The sequence below is a fragment of the Elgaria multicarinata genome, chromosome 4, assembly GCF_023053635.1.
Source record: "Elgaria multicarinata webbii isolate HBS135686 ecotype San Diego chromosome 4, rElgMul1.1.pri, whole genome shotgun sequence".
NCBI lineage: Eukaryota > Metazoa > Chordata > Lepidosauria > Squamata > Anguidae > Elgaria > Elgaria multicarinata.
The window spans coordinates 119470645-119483513 of NC_086174.1; the positions used below are offsets into that span (position 1 = coordinate 119470645).

At 36.6% G+C, this 12869-nt stretch overlaps 1 protein-coding gene across 1 annotated transcript in view; it reads left to right on the forward strand.

Moving 5' to 3' along the window:
- Nucleotides 1–12869, forward strand: part of CSMD1 (CUB and Sushi multiple domains 1) — a 1175554-nt gene that overhangs the window by 222826 nt on the left and 939859 nt on the right. The gene's annotated exons all lie outside the window — the stretch shown is intronic.

Below are 12869 nucleotides of genomic sequence, written 5' to 3' on the forward strand. Positions count from 1 at the left end.
AAAGTTAGTACTTTAATACTGTGTACGTAAATATTACCTGTGTAAGTTATTAAATTTTAGGAGGCACATATAGAAGCAGTAATGCAACCTGTTAAAATTATCAGTAGCCTTTAACTTCAGTTGTGTTCCAGGCCATTATGCCTTTCTAATCTGCAAGCAGTTAGCTTTCAGTACCATCATTCATACATCATATTCATATCCTGTTGATTTGTTGATATCAGTTATATTAAAATGCAAAGGAAACAAGGCTAAGGTAGTAAACTCTAGTCTTAGAGCATGATACAGTTGCCCATTGTATCTTCTCCGCCCTCTTATGATTCTATTAACTTGGCACATATCCTATAGCAACAAAACATTTATTACACTCAAATCAAATTGCCATTCGAAATACAATTTTTGCATAGATACTGCTTCTACCCTCCCTCTAAAATGCATCTCAAATGGTCCAAGTGATCTTTAGAGACTCAGGGGCGGGCTGTGAGTATTGTATAGCAACCTGTATTTATTGAAGTGCCAGCTCTGGTTTGGATTCAACCCAGAACATTCCAATAACTGGCTTTAAATACATTCCATCATGTACGCTGCTTCCTTACCCAGGTCATTTCCTGATTAGATTGCGCTGCTGCCTGTCAAAAGGCCAGGGAGCCCTCAGCCAACTAGCAAACAAACTGACAACTTCAAATTGACCATAAAAGGTCTGCTCTTACCATATGGATAGTAAAAGATTTGTTTCAATTTAGTATTGGGGCTTGTCTGCACTACTTTCTTGCTATGCATTAATCTCAATTTGAAATCAATTTAATGGGCATTTGATCACCTGTTTACTGGATGCAGAGTTGGGAATAGATTTGGCTTCTAGTTTATCCTGAAACTGAATATGGATCATATTCTACCACTTGAAGTTATACTAAAGTATAACAAAATGGGTATGAACATAAATCTCCTGTTATCCCTGGAAATCAGGACAACTGCCTTTATGTTTTGCAATATATGGTGCTGGCCACATATGTAGTTTGGTTATTCCTGGTCTCTGACCATTTTGTGTGTATGTGTGGAACTAAGGCTGTTTTTTTGTTTTTGTATGGAATGAAAGTGCAGCTGCTATAATCCCAGTGACTTCAATGAAATGTATGCAGCCTCGTATTATTTATTTATTTTATTGCATTTCTATACCACCCAATAGTTAAAGCTCTCTGGGTGGTTCACAAAAGTATGCAGCCTTGTACGTTGTCTTGCATCCTTGGTCTTCTGTTTGTTCATTTCGAATCACGCTGTTTCAGATTGTGTAATTTCTGTATGAAATTGCCTCATATTTCTTTTTTTTTTTTTAATTTTTATTCATTTTCAACACTATATAAACATAGATAAACATTTCCAAAATATAACTGAAACTAACACAATAAGAAAAAAAATACATCAAATATCTGCTGCATACATATTGAATAATTGTTGAGTACAAATATCAAAAACTATTACATATGCCTTATCACTCTACAACATCTTCATTCTTAACATAAATGTGCACCCCCCACCTCGGGATCATTCTTGAGTCCAAAATCTAATCATTTCTTCTGCTGGTGGTTTCCCACTTCCCTTAGTAAACACGAACACTAGGAACTGTTTCCAGATTCCTTCGAACTCATTTATTTTAGTTACGCCTTTTCTCCACTTAATATTACATGTCAGTTTATCATTAATGGCTATGTCCCATACTACTTTATACCATTCCTCAATAGAATATTCCCCTTGGATCTTCCAGTTCCTAGCTATCATCAATCGTGCTGCAACCAACAAACTCGATATCAGCTCTATAGTTCCTTTTCCACACTTTATATCTTCAAATAGTGACAGCAATGCTATTTTTGGTGTTTGTTCTATTTTCATTCCCACTATTTCTTCAATTTCTGAAAACACCATCTTCCATAATCTTTGTACATATTTGCATTGCCACCACATATGTAAATACGTTCCTTTTTCCCCACATCCTCTCCAACAATTTGCTGAATGTTGATCACTTATCTTATTCAATCTAACCGGGGTTAGGTACCACCTCCATAAAATTTTAAAATAATTCTCCTTTATTCTTACTGATAAACTTCTCAACACTCTTTGTTTCCATAGTCCCTCCCAGCTCTGTCGCCCTATTTGTATCTTCAAATCTGATTCCCAAATCATTTTCTCTGTATTCTCTCTAAACTCCTTCTCTAACAATATTTTATATATTTCACTCATTAATCCTTTTGAAACTATACTACTTCCTTTTCCTTTCTCCTTACTTACTACTAATTCTTCAAACCTCGTCATCTTTCTGCACATTCTATTATCTTTAATCCACTTTTTATTCCATTGCTCTAATTGACCATATTCTAGCCAAGATAGCTTCTTCTCCTTTAACAAATTTTCCATATCTTCTCTTGTTTTAATATCTCTTACCCAATCCTTTAATTTTATTTTATTTTTCTCTTTTAATATTTTACATAATCTACCCTTTAGATCCTCTGGGAAATTCTTTAACATTATTATCGGTGCTAAGGGAGAGTTGCTCGGAAGCAGCTTCCCTTTAAATTTACTCCAAATTTCCCATTGAGTCCTCAGGAGTGGATTATCTATACTTCCAACCCACTTTCTTCCTCCATCTTTAAAAAAAACATTCTCCAGATTCATCTCTACCTTACTTATAATTTTTTCTTCCATCCAATATAAATCTCCTACTCCCATAATTGCTTCTACAACATGTCTTAATCTATTTGCTACGTAGTATAATTTTATGTTTGGGAGACCCATTCCCCCCTTTTTTTGGCTTAGGTACCAATTATTTTTATTCACTCTTGCTCTCTTTTCTCCATTACAATATTTATTAATAATATTTTGCCAACTTTTTATCTCGGTTTCTGATATTTTTATAGGTAACATCCTAAATACAAAATTAATTTTAGCTAATATCTTCATTTTTATCAAAGCTATTCTCCCAAACCAAGATAAATTTAATCTTTTATATTTTTCCAATTTCTCTAGTACCTCCTTCTTTAACCTCGTTAAATTTTCCCTTTCTAAATTCTCTAGATTTTTTGTAATTTTAATTCCCAAATATTTAATCTCGTTCTTAACTTTCAATTCCATTCCCTTAACTTCCCAATCCTTTTCTTCCCTCTTAGTATAGTTAAACAACATCATTTCTGATTTAGACCAATTTATTTTTAACCCTGTAATTTCCTCAAATTCCCTCAACTGATATTTAATTCTTTCTAATTTTCTTAATGGATTCTTAATGGTCAATAAAGTATCATCCGCAAACATGTTTAGCTTTATTTCCCTTACCTCTCCAATTCCTTCTAATTCTTTATCCTCCCTTAGTGCCTTCGCCAAAACTTCCATAACCATTACAAAAAGGACCGGCGAGAGCGGACATCCTTGTCTTGTTCCTCTGGCTAGTCGTATCTTTTCAGTAAGTCCGTCATTTACCACCACTACCGCCGTATTTTGGGAATATAGCTGTTCTATTACATTTTTAAATTTATTTCCAAATCCCAATTTATCTATAATACTCTTTAGTGCCTGCCAGCTCACACAATCAAAAGCTTTAAAAATATCTAATGCCATAATACCTGCCTTAATATTTGCTTTTTTTATTACATTTATTATATTTAAAACTCTACCCACTAAATTATGCATATGTCTTCCTACCACAAACCCACATTGATCTGCTCCTATATATTCTGCCAAGAATTTATTTAATCGTTTGGCCATAATAGATGTAAAAATTTTAGCATCCTGATTTATTAAAGAAATAGGTCTATAAGAATCGGGATTAGTCAAATCTTTATCTGGTTTTGGGATCAGAATTATCACTGAATGTTCCCATGATTCAGGTATCTTCTCTCCTGATAATATCCTATTATAAAGTTCCATTAATTTTGGAACTAGACAATCTTTGAAGACCTTATAATATTCTGGACCCAAACCATCTGCTCCTGGTGATTTACCCACTTTTAACTTATCAATAACCTCTTCAACTTCTCTTTGAGTTATTACTGACTCCATTAACTCCTTATATTCTGATTTTATTTCCTTCTTTATAAACCTTCCAATATACTCCTCCACCTTTTCTTGTTGAATTTCTTTACCCTTGTACAATTCCTGATAAAATTCCTGAAAAATTTTTATTTTAGCTTTCATTGCATGACAATAATTCCCTCGGCTATCTTTCAACGTTTCTATCCCATTCCTCCCTTTTTCTTTTTGTGTGAGCTTGGCAAGCAACCTCGAGTTCTTATCACTATTTTCAAAATATTCCCTTTTCATATACATTAAATTCTTTTGAATCTCTTCTATATTTAAATTTTCTAATTGTTTCTTCTTAGCTTGTATTTCCACTAATTTATATTTATCTTTACTTCGCCAATATCTTTCCTCCAAGTTTTTAATTTCTATCTCTAACTTTTCCTGTTCTGCACGTTGTTGTCTTTTTAAACTACATGTTTCTCTAATACAGATTCCTCTTGCTACAGCCTTCATGGTGTCCCAAATGACTGACCCAGCTGTTCCTCCTTTTTCATTAATTTCCCATGACTCCGACAGTTCCTTCCGAATTTTATCTACTATTTTATTGTATTTCAATATCTTTGTGTTCAACTTCCATCTATATGCCTCTTTATAATCTTTCTTAACTGTAAATTCTAAACTTAACAAGGCATGATCAGTTACTTTTATTACCCCCATTTCCATTTTACAAATCCTCGTTGCAAAGTCTTTTGAAACAAATATATGATCTATCCTGGAGTATGTATGATGAACTGGGGAAAAATATGAGAATCCAGGCCTATTCCCGTTAAGTAAGCGCCACGAATCTAAATAATCATTTTCTTTTATTAATTTATTCAATATAGTCATATTGTTTCTCTTTTCAACATTAGTGGGATTTGACCTGTCTCTTTTATTATCCATAACCATATTAAAATCCCCCGCTAATATAACATACCCCTCCTTAAATTCTTCTATTTCTTTAAACAACTTTATAAAAAACTCTCTATGCCTCTCATTTGGGGCATAAACATTAATCAAAGTATAGACCTTTCCCTCAATTTTACCTTTTAACATAAGATATCTACCCTTATCATCCTTTTTTACCTCTTCTAATGTAAACCCACTTTTTTTTGAAATCAAAGTGGCCACTCCATTTTTTTTTGATGTCCCTAATGACTTTTCATAATAGGCTAGCCACTTTAATTTTATCATATTCGAATTCTCGGAGCCTTGGTGTGTCTCTTGGATCATTATAATATCTGATCCCTCTTTATTAAGCATTTGTTCTATTCTCTTCCTTTTCACGACTGCCCCTAAACCTTTAACATTGAGTGTTGATACCTTTATCTTTTTATCCATAATCACCCTTTTGAAATCTCTTCCGATCCCTTGTGCTCAGCAGTTCAAACTTGCTTACATAAAAACACAAACTCCATACATAAAACCCCCACCCTCCTACCCCAATCCCTCCTCCCCTACCTTCCCCCCCTCCCCACCCCCCCACTCTAATCCCCCCCCCATATCCCCGTGAGTCTAGTACTCCAGCCATCTACTTTAAAGGGGGAGGGGGGAGGCAGTGCTGTGCCTGGCCGGCAGATTTCTATATTAGCATTTTTATTTGCAATTATCTCCAAACATAATTAACAATTCTCTTACTCTCCAGATGTCCCAGCCTCATTCCCTCCCCCACCCACTCCAGCCCCATCTGCTTCCCCATCCAGACCCAGCCTCTTCAGCAAATCTTTACCTTGATCCAATGAGGTTACTCTGTGTTCCCTCCTCCCATATGTAAATCTTAAAAAAAACCGGGTAACCCCATGCATAAGGAATTTCATTCTTCATTAATGTTTCCATTATTAGTTTAAGACTACTTCTCCAATTTAATGTACGTTGAGAAAGATCATTGTAAATTTACACTGGTTTGCCTTTATATTATATCTGATTCTTAAATCTCAATTCTTTCATAATTTGCTCTTTTTTATAATAATTACCAAATTTCACCAAAATGTCTCTTGCCCCTTTGTGGTTTTGCCCCCCCACACGATGGACTCGATCCGGATCCAATCCGTCTATTGATATATCGGCATCAGCTCCTTGAACCAGTTCACGATGATTTCTCTAAGATCTTCTCCCTGCGACTCCTTTAGCTGCTTTATTCAAAAAGTAGATCTACTAGATTAATCTTCCGAGGCAATCGATCACAGTACCCATTCTTTAAATTGTATATTAGTTGATTTCTCAAAAGCCTCTTATTCCTTCTGGTCCAAGTCCGCTTTAGCCTCTATCTTTTTGATCTTATCCGAATTTTCCACCTTTTTTATCCGCTAAATACACAATTAATGTCTAAATTCACTCATATGCTGATCCATTTTTTTTAAAATATAACAATGTTATTTTCAGCTATAATGGGCCTGATCTCCATCAACGAGGGAGGGTTACTACCACTTTCTCCTCCTTCAGTCATATTTTTTCTTTATTTGGTATTGTATCCAAAGGGACTGGGTCTTTATCTTCCTCCTCTTGCTCAACTCCAGGGGCTGTCCTTTCCAGGAGGGAGAGGCATGCCGAATTATGATTTGAAAGTTCCTTTTTTTTTTATAATTTGAAGGTTTCTTATTTTTTTTTTCTTCTTTTTTTCTTTTTTCTTTTTTTTTTTTTCTTTTTCTTTTTTTGTATATTAAGCTTTGCCCAACTTTTGATCTTTCTTTTAATGTTAGGCATGGGACTCTTCTGGGTAGGGCATAAATCTTAGAGTGTAACTCGCTTCCTTAGCAACTTATGCTGGCTTCTCTGTTATATATCAAACACTTTTTCTTTCTTCATGAGGGGGGGGAATATCCAGTTCACAACAGCATTCACTAGAGGGGATCAGTTTAATCATTCGCAGCCTCTCAGTTTCCCACATCTCCCTCACCGAATGCCGAATGCAGCTTCTTCCACCTTCTCTCCCCCCCTTCTCACCACGCCAATAAATCCAATCAACAACTTCCACCTTACAAAGCCAGCATTTCAATCTTTCCCATGTGAGATAAGAATGAAAGGTTATAACACAAATCAATGTCCAGCAAGCATAAATTCCTTCTTTTTAAACTGCGTCAGTGTTACTTTCGGTTTCGATCGTGTTGCCGTTTATACAGACATTGTATTAAATATCAATCATCTCACCTCCCTTCTTCAAATCTCTCAGCTTTTCCAGCTCCTGTGACTTTTATAATCATTTTCTGTCGTTTGCTCAAAGATTTATGCCCATTAGAAGAGAGATAATTGCTTTTTCCGGCAAACGCCGCTTAGAGCCTCAGAAGAAACCCGCCATTGCTCAGGCGGCCAGCTCCGCCCCCCCATTGCCTCATATTTCTGAGGGCATGGTTTTAGTTATCCTTGCTTAATTCAAATATATATGCAAAGGGAAAAAAGATATGTACATAAGATAAAGGTGCATGATAATAAGATAATAGATAATAGAGGGGAAAGCAATGTGCGCAATATTGCATCTCTACCTATAAAGCTGAAAGTATGTGTGTGTGATGTATGTCTGGAAAGGTTTACCCACTTCCAGATGAGTTAGAAACTTGAAATTTCGCATGCTGAAATGTCTGGCTGTACAATGTCTCAGTAAAATCTAAAAACAAAATTTTGGGTTTTAAATATTTTTAAAGAATATAATAATTAAAAAAAACCTAGGCGTATGCCTACAACTCCCAGCATACTTTGGGCAGAACTCCTAAGGTCAATATCAAGCAGTCAACCCAATTCCACATAGAAGGAAATAACCCACATAAATGGGCTGCGTCCATTTGCTGTGCATCCTCCCTCCCACTGTGTATGGTTTTAAAACCATAGATACAAAAATGTGACTTTGAGAGACCGAACTCTGAACATGCTCAAAGGCCCCCTGTCCTGACATTGCCATTTTTTCAGAATCTGGGGGAAGCACGTGCGCAGCTGCCGTTCTCGTTGGCTGCCCCACTTGCTTGGAATGCTCTTCCAGAGAATCTACGAACTACGAGTTCCATTTAGACTTTAAAACGCATTTGAAAACTCATCTGTTTACCATAGTTTTTGGTATTTTAGCCTGATTTACTGTTCTCATTGCTATGCTTATTCCTTTATTTCTGTTTTGTGTAACCCCTTCCCCCTTCATAGGTTTTAACATGATTTTTAACTGTAAGCCTCTAGGCAGGGTATTGCTGTTTTATTTGTATATTCTGTACAGCACCAAGTACATTGTTGGTGCTAAATAAATAAATAAATAAATAATAAGAGAGAGGGAGAAAGAGAGGCACTCTGCGCATGCCCAGAAACAGGCCCAATGAAGGGGGCAAGTGCCCAGGCTGAGCCTGGCCCTTTAGTACAGGCTTATGATGGAGCACTTAGTAGGCAAGAAGCATGGGCCAAGGCAGCCCCAGCAGTACTTGGCTTTAGCTTGGCGCGTCCACTGACAGCCGCTTAACTCCCCTCCTTGGTGATGCTACTCCTCAATGCTCTATCAAGGAGCAGCATCAGCAACAAGAGAAGAGAAGCACCTCTCAGAGGATGCAGGCACCTGTGGGCTGCCAAAGACATGCTGAGAAGTGTAGTACTGGCTGGTTTTAAATAAAGCATGGGTTAGCAAACCAGGTCACTATCAATCCTAACTCAGCTCCCACTTTCCAAACCTTGCACTAACTGTCTTTGTTCTCCTCCTACCTGACTTTCTCCAACTGCCACTAACTCTGCCCATCATTCCATTCTAGCCTCAGCTGTCAGTCATTCCTCCATAAACTCTTTGGTTACAATGGTATAGTCAGGCTTTTACATAAAAATCATAAACATTATTCAGTAATTCCTGCATCTGTCTTGGAATGTTTTGGCTTAGTTACAAGAGTGAGAGAAATAAAGCATAAAAAATCTCATCATGTTAAAAGGCCTTGGAAAATAAATAAGTAAAAACACACCTCACTTTGCACTGGAAAATCATTAATGCAGTCACTAGGCAAGCCTGCCTGCGAAAAAGAAATCCATAAGCAGGGTGCCACACCTAAGAAGGCCCCCTCTCCAGTTATCTCTCACCACACGTTAGACGGTGCTCAAAGATTAACATATTATTCAGTGACCTAGGCTTATGCCTACAACTCCAAGCATGCCTTAGGCAATTTAATTTAAAAGTTAACACACAGGCCTAGCTCTGGCCTACTTCTGTAAGATAATTACCTTGCAGGTATATATCTTAGGGGGCCTGAGCAACACTGAGTTTATGAGCTAGTTTAATATAACTGGGATATCCTGCAGAGCACAATGTCAGCAAACTTGGCCAAAATACCAAACATATAACCACAAGTTGATGTTTGTATTTTAAGTTGAAGTAACAATTGATAAGTAACCAATGTGAGTTCTAGCTATAGGAATCATCTAAAAGTTGGCAAATATTTGAGAATCTTTCGGTTAAGGTGTTTTGATTATAGAGTTGACTTTTCTTAACTAGTTCTTAATCAAGAAAATCAAGAACATAGCAGTATAATTAGCTGTCCCTGCTCATGACCGCCCCCTGTTAATTACCTCTGTGTACACAGAAACTGTATTCATACAAAGTGTACATACATAGGCTATGAATGTGTGATTGTGAATCCAGTACAAAAACTGGGAGCATGTATGTGCATTCAGCTTGTACATACATAGGCTTTGTTTACAGTTTCAAATCAACACATGACATGGAATTCAGGGACAGAGAGAATAGGCGCAATCCTGCTATTCCCTTCATGAACTGACTACACATAGATACCAAAGAACTAAGGGGGAAAACGGTTGCTGGGATGCATTCAGTGAGGTTAAACATGTCCTATGGAGAGGATAGCTTGAAAATACAGCACTGTTTGTGAATTTGTAAGTAACAATATGGTGGCACATTTGCATCCTTAAAAGAAAATTAAAACCAGAATGTGTATGATTTAAGAAGTTTTCAATTCAGACAGCTCAAAAAGGCAACAACAGTTACATATTAAAACGCACACACACAAACAAACACACACGTCATGTAAAAACTAGGCTGATCTACAATAGAGGATTCTCTTGAAAGAAAGTCAGAGTGGCCTTAATTGGAAGAATCACATTTGGGTGCAAAATACCTTTTAAACAGATTGAGAATTCTGTGATATGTAATTGTGGACTCCTATGTAAAGAAATTAGCTACTGCTATTTGGAAAGGTTATAAATACCAGACTCTCTTAAATAACCAGCTGTGATTTGGAAGCCCCTTTGCAAATGCCAATATGCCTTGAGGAAGGACTGACAGATAAGGAATTAATAAGTCTGGTCATGAAAGTATGGTCCCCCTTGGCTATGATTCTCTATCTTGTTTCTGAGACAACTGCATCTGGTGCATGTTTTGGGATTGCAACAGCAAAGGAAAACATTTCCTAGGTGTTTTGTTTTTAAAAGATCAAAAGCTTTGAGTGCTATTTCTGGGCTCAGCCTCACGTCCTGAGGGACTCTTTTCTGTCTGGAAAAAAAAATCAGTAGACATAAATGCTAAAATGGCCAGTGACAGATCTCTGAAGAGAGAGAATATGAAAATGGACCTAAAGGTACATAGCGTATGCTACATGACTTGTAGTGAAACATGGGCAAACCTAAAAACCTTCCTAGGTTAAAAAAAAAAAGATTTTTGAAATCGTGGGAAGTTGCAATAATGGAAAGATGAATAGACTAAATTAGAATAGCACGTTAGAATTCAAACAGAAGAAGTCATGTTCTATGATGAAGGTCACCAAGGTTTGTCTTCAGTCTCAAAGGTTTGACATCACTAGCATTTAAGCCAAGCATGGCTTACAAATCTGTATGGTTCCTCTCCTAACACCCCCTATTTCTACATTTGCACAGAGTGTCCCTGGGTTGTTTAGTTCCATGGGGGGACAACACACTTACTCCTAGTGATGTAACATGGTCAATATTTCTATGAAACAATAATAATGAGATCACCTCCCAGCATGGTGACTATTGCTTGCACTGATGGCAACTACCACAAATGAATCAGTTGTTTAAAGAACACTAATGTGGTATAGTTCAGTGCATATAGAGTTTAAACAGCTCTTCATCGAGTACAAACAGTAGTTACTACACAGGTAGTTGGTTATCAAACCACCTTCTAACAACAGAAGAAGAAGAACATTTGTACATGTTCACAAGGCCTGTCCAAGACTTTTTGTGGCTTGAGGTGGAATAGCAAATTGATTCTTCCTAAGACAAGGTTCATAGCACACAAGCCCCTCTCACTGGGTGATTTTTAAAAATAAATAAATTAAATAATCTACATTTTCCATCTGATCATGATACCCCAAATAAGCTGCCTCAGTTAGTTGCCTTACTCTGCCTAGTAGTAGGGCTGGCCCTGGTTGTTCACGAGGGTATTTGATTTAGCCTTGATGCAGAAACAGACTAAACAAATATGTGCATCTGATGAACAAACAACTGGGTTCACAGCTGGAATCATTTATTGATAGATGGTTCATGTTTATCCCTTATCATTCTACAATACAGCATTTTTTCAGAACAACACTGGTCTTTTTGCAAAGACTTGTGGGGGGTTTTGGTAGGATTTTTGTATAATTGTTCTGTGAAGATATTTTGTAATTGATAACATCTTCAGATGTACTTTTCATATGTATATTCTACTTTCTGGTCTTCATAGATCTGAATATAGTGGTGCTATTCATATAGCTTACTTTGCATGGTTTACTTATTTTTTTAAAAAAAATATTGTACTAATAAAAATGTAATTAAAAAGGTCTGACCACAATTCTATGCATAATTTCTTGTAAATAAGTTCTGCTTAACTGAATGGAACTTATTTCTAAATAAACGTAATAAGATTGCTGTTAATACTTTGTCATTACTTTATTATTATAATAAAAATTACAATTATTTATTCAAATAACACCATCAATGAGTATGGCACTTTATGAAGTTCAAGAGGAGAGATCGTAGCATTTTCTTCCCTTCTTTTTTACACACAGATTCTCCTATGTATTTAGTAATTTAATTAGTTTCATAATTAAGTTCTTCCACTGATGGAACTACTTCCATCAGTGGAACCAGGAAGGGGTGATTCCCACTTCACCCCCTGCAGGTCCCCAATGTTGTACCCTTGACTCATAGGGGAGTTGCTCCAGCCCCTTGATCATTTTAGTTGCCCTTTTCTGAACTTTTACCAAACCTACAATGTCCTTTATTTTTAGGTGTGGTGGCCAGAACTGTTTAGAGTATTCCCAGTGTGGCTACACCATACATTTGTATCAAGGCAGTATGATACTCATGATCCAGTTTCAGACATGCTGTTGATTACTGTGTGTTATCTTATTAACTATTTTCTTGCTTGAAATATAGAACATGTAGAAGTGGATTCACTGCAATCACGACTTCTTTGCATTCTTCTACAATGTGAGATTCAAAGGAAACTCAAGTACTTGAAGGAAATTGGTTACTTCTAGCCCTTTATGAACCCTTTGTTTCCAGTATGCATATCGGATCATAAAGGATAATTTTAGTGGGGAGAGAAATATCCTGTCTCAGACCCTAGACTAAGAAGCTGTTAAGACTTGAGCTATGAATTTTTGTGGGCTCATGAGGTAAACACTGTAGGAACTCTAGCAAAGAGGAGGGGAAATGGATGTTCACAGGTGATCATGAGATATCTCTCTCATGCTAATTTGATTTCAGTAGAATTGTGTTATGCAAATAGAAGTAGACTATAATCGTGACTTTGATATTGCACAAATGGTGATTCTGTTTCATTGAAAAGCAGCCCTTTATTTGCGCCAGTTCTTGTTTTCTATCATGCTACCTACTGGTTGCTAAGCAACCACAACACCATA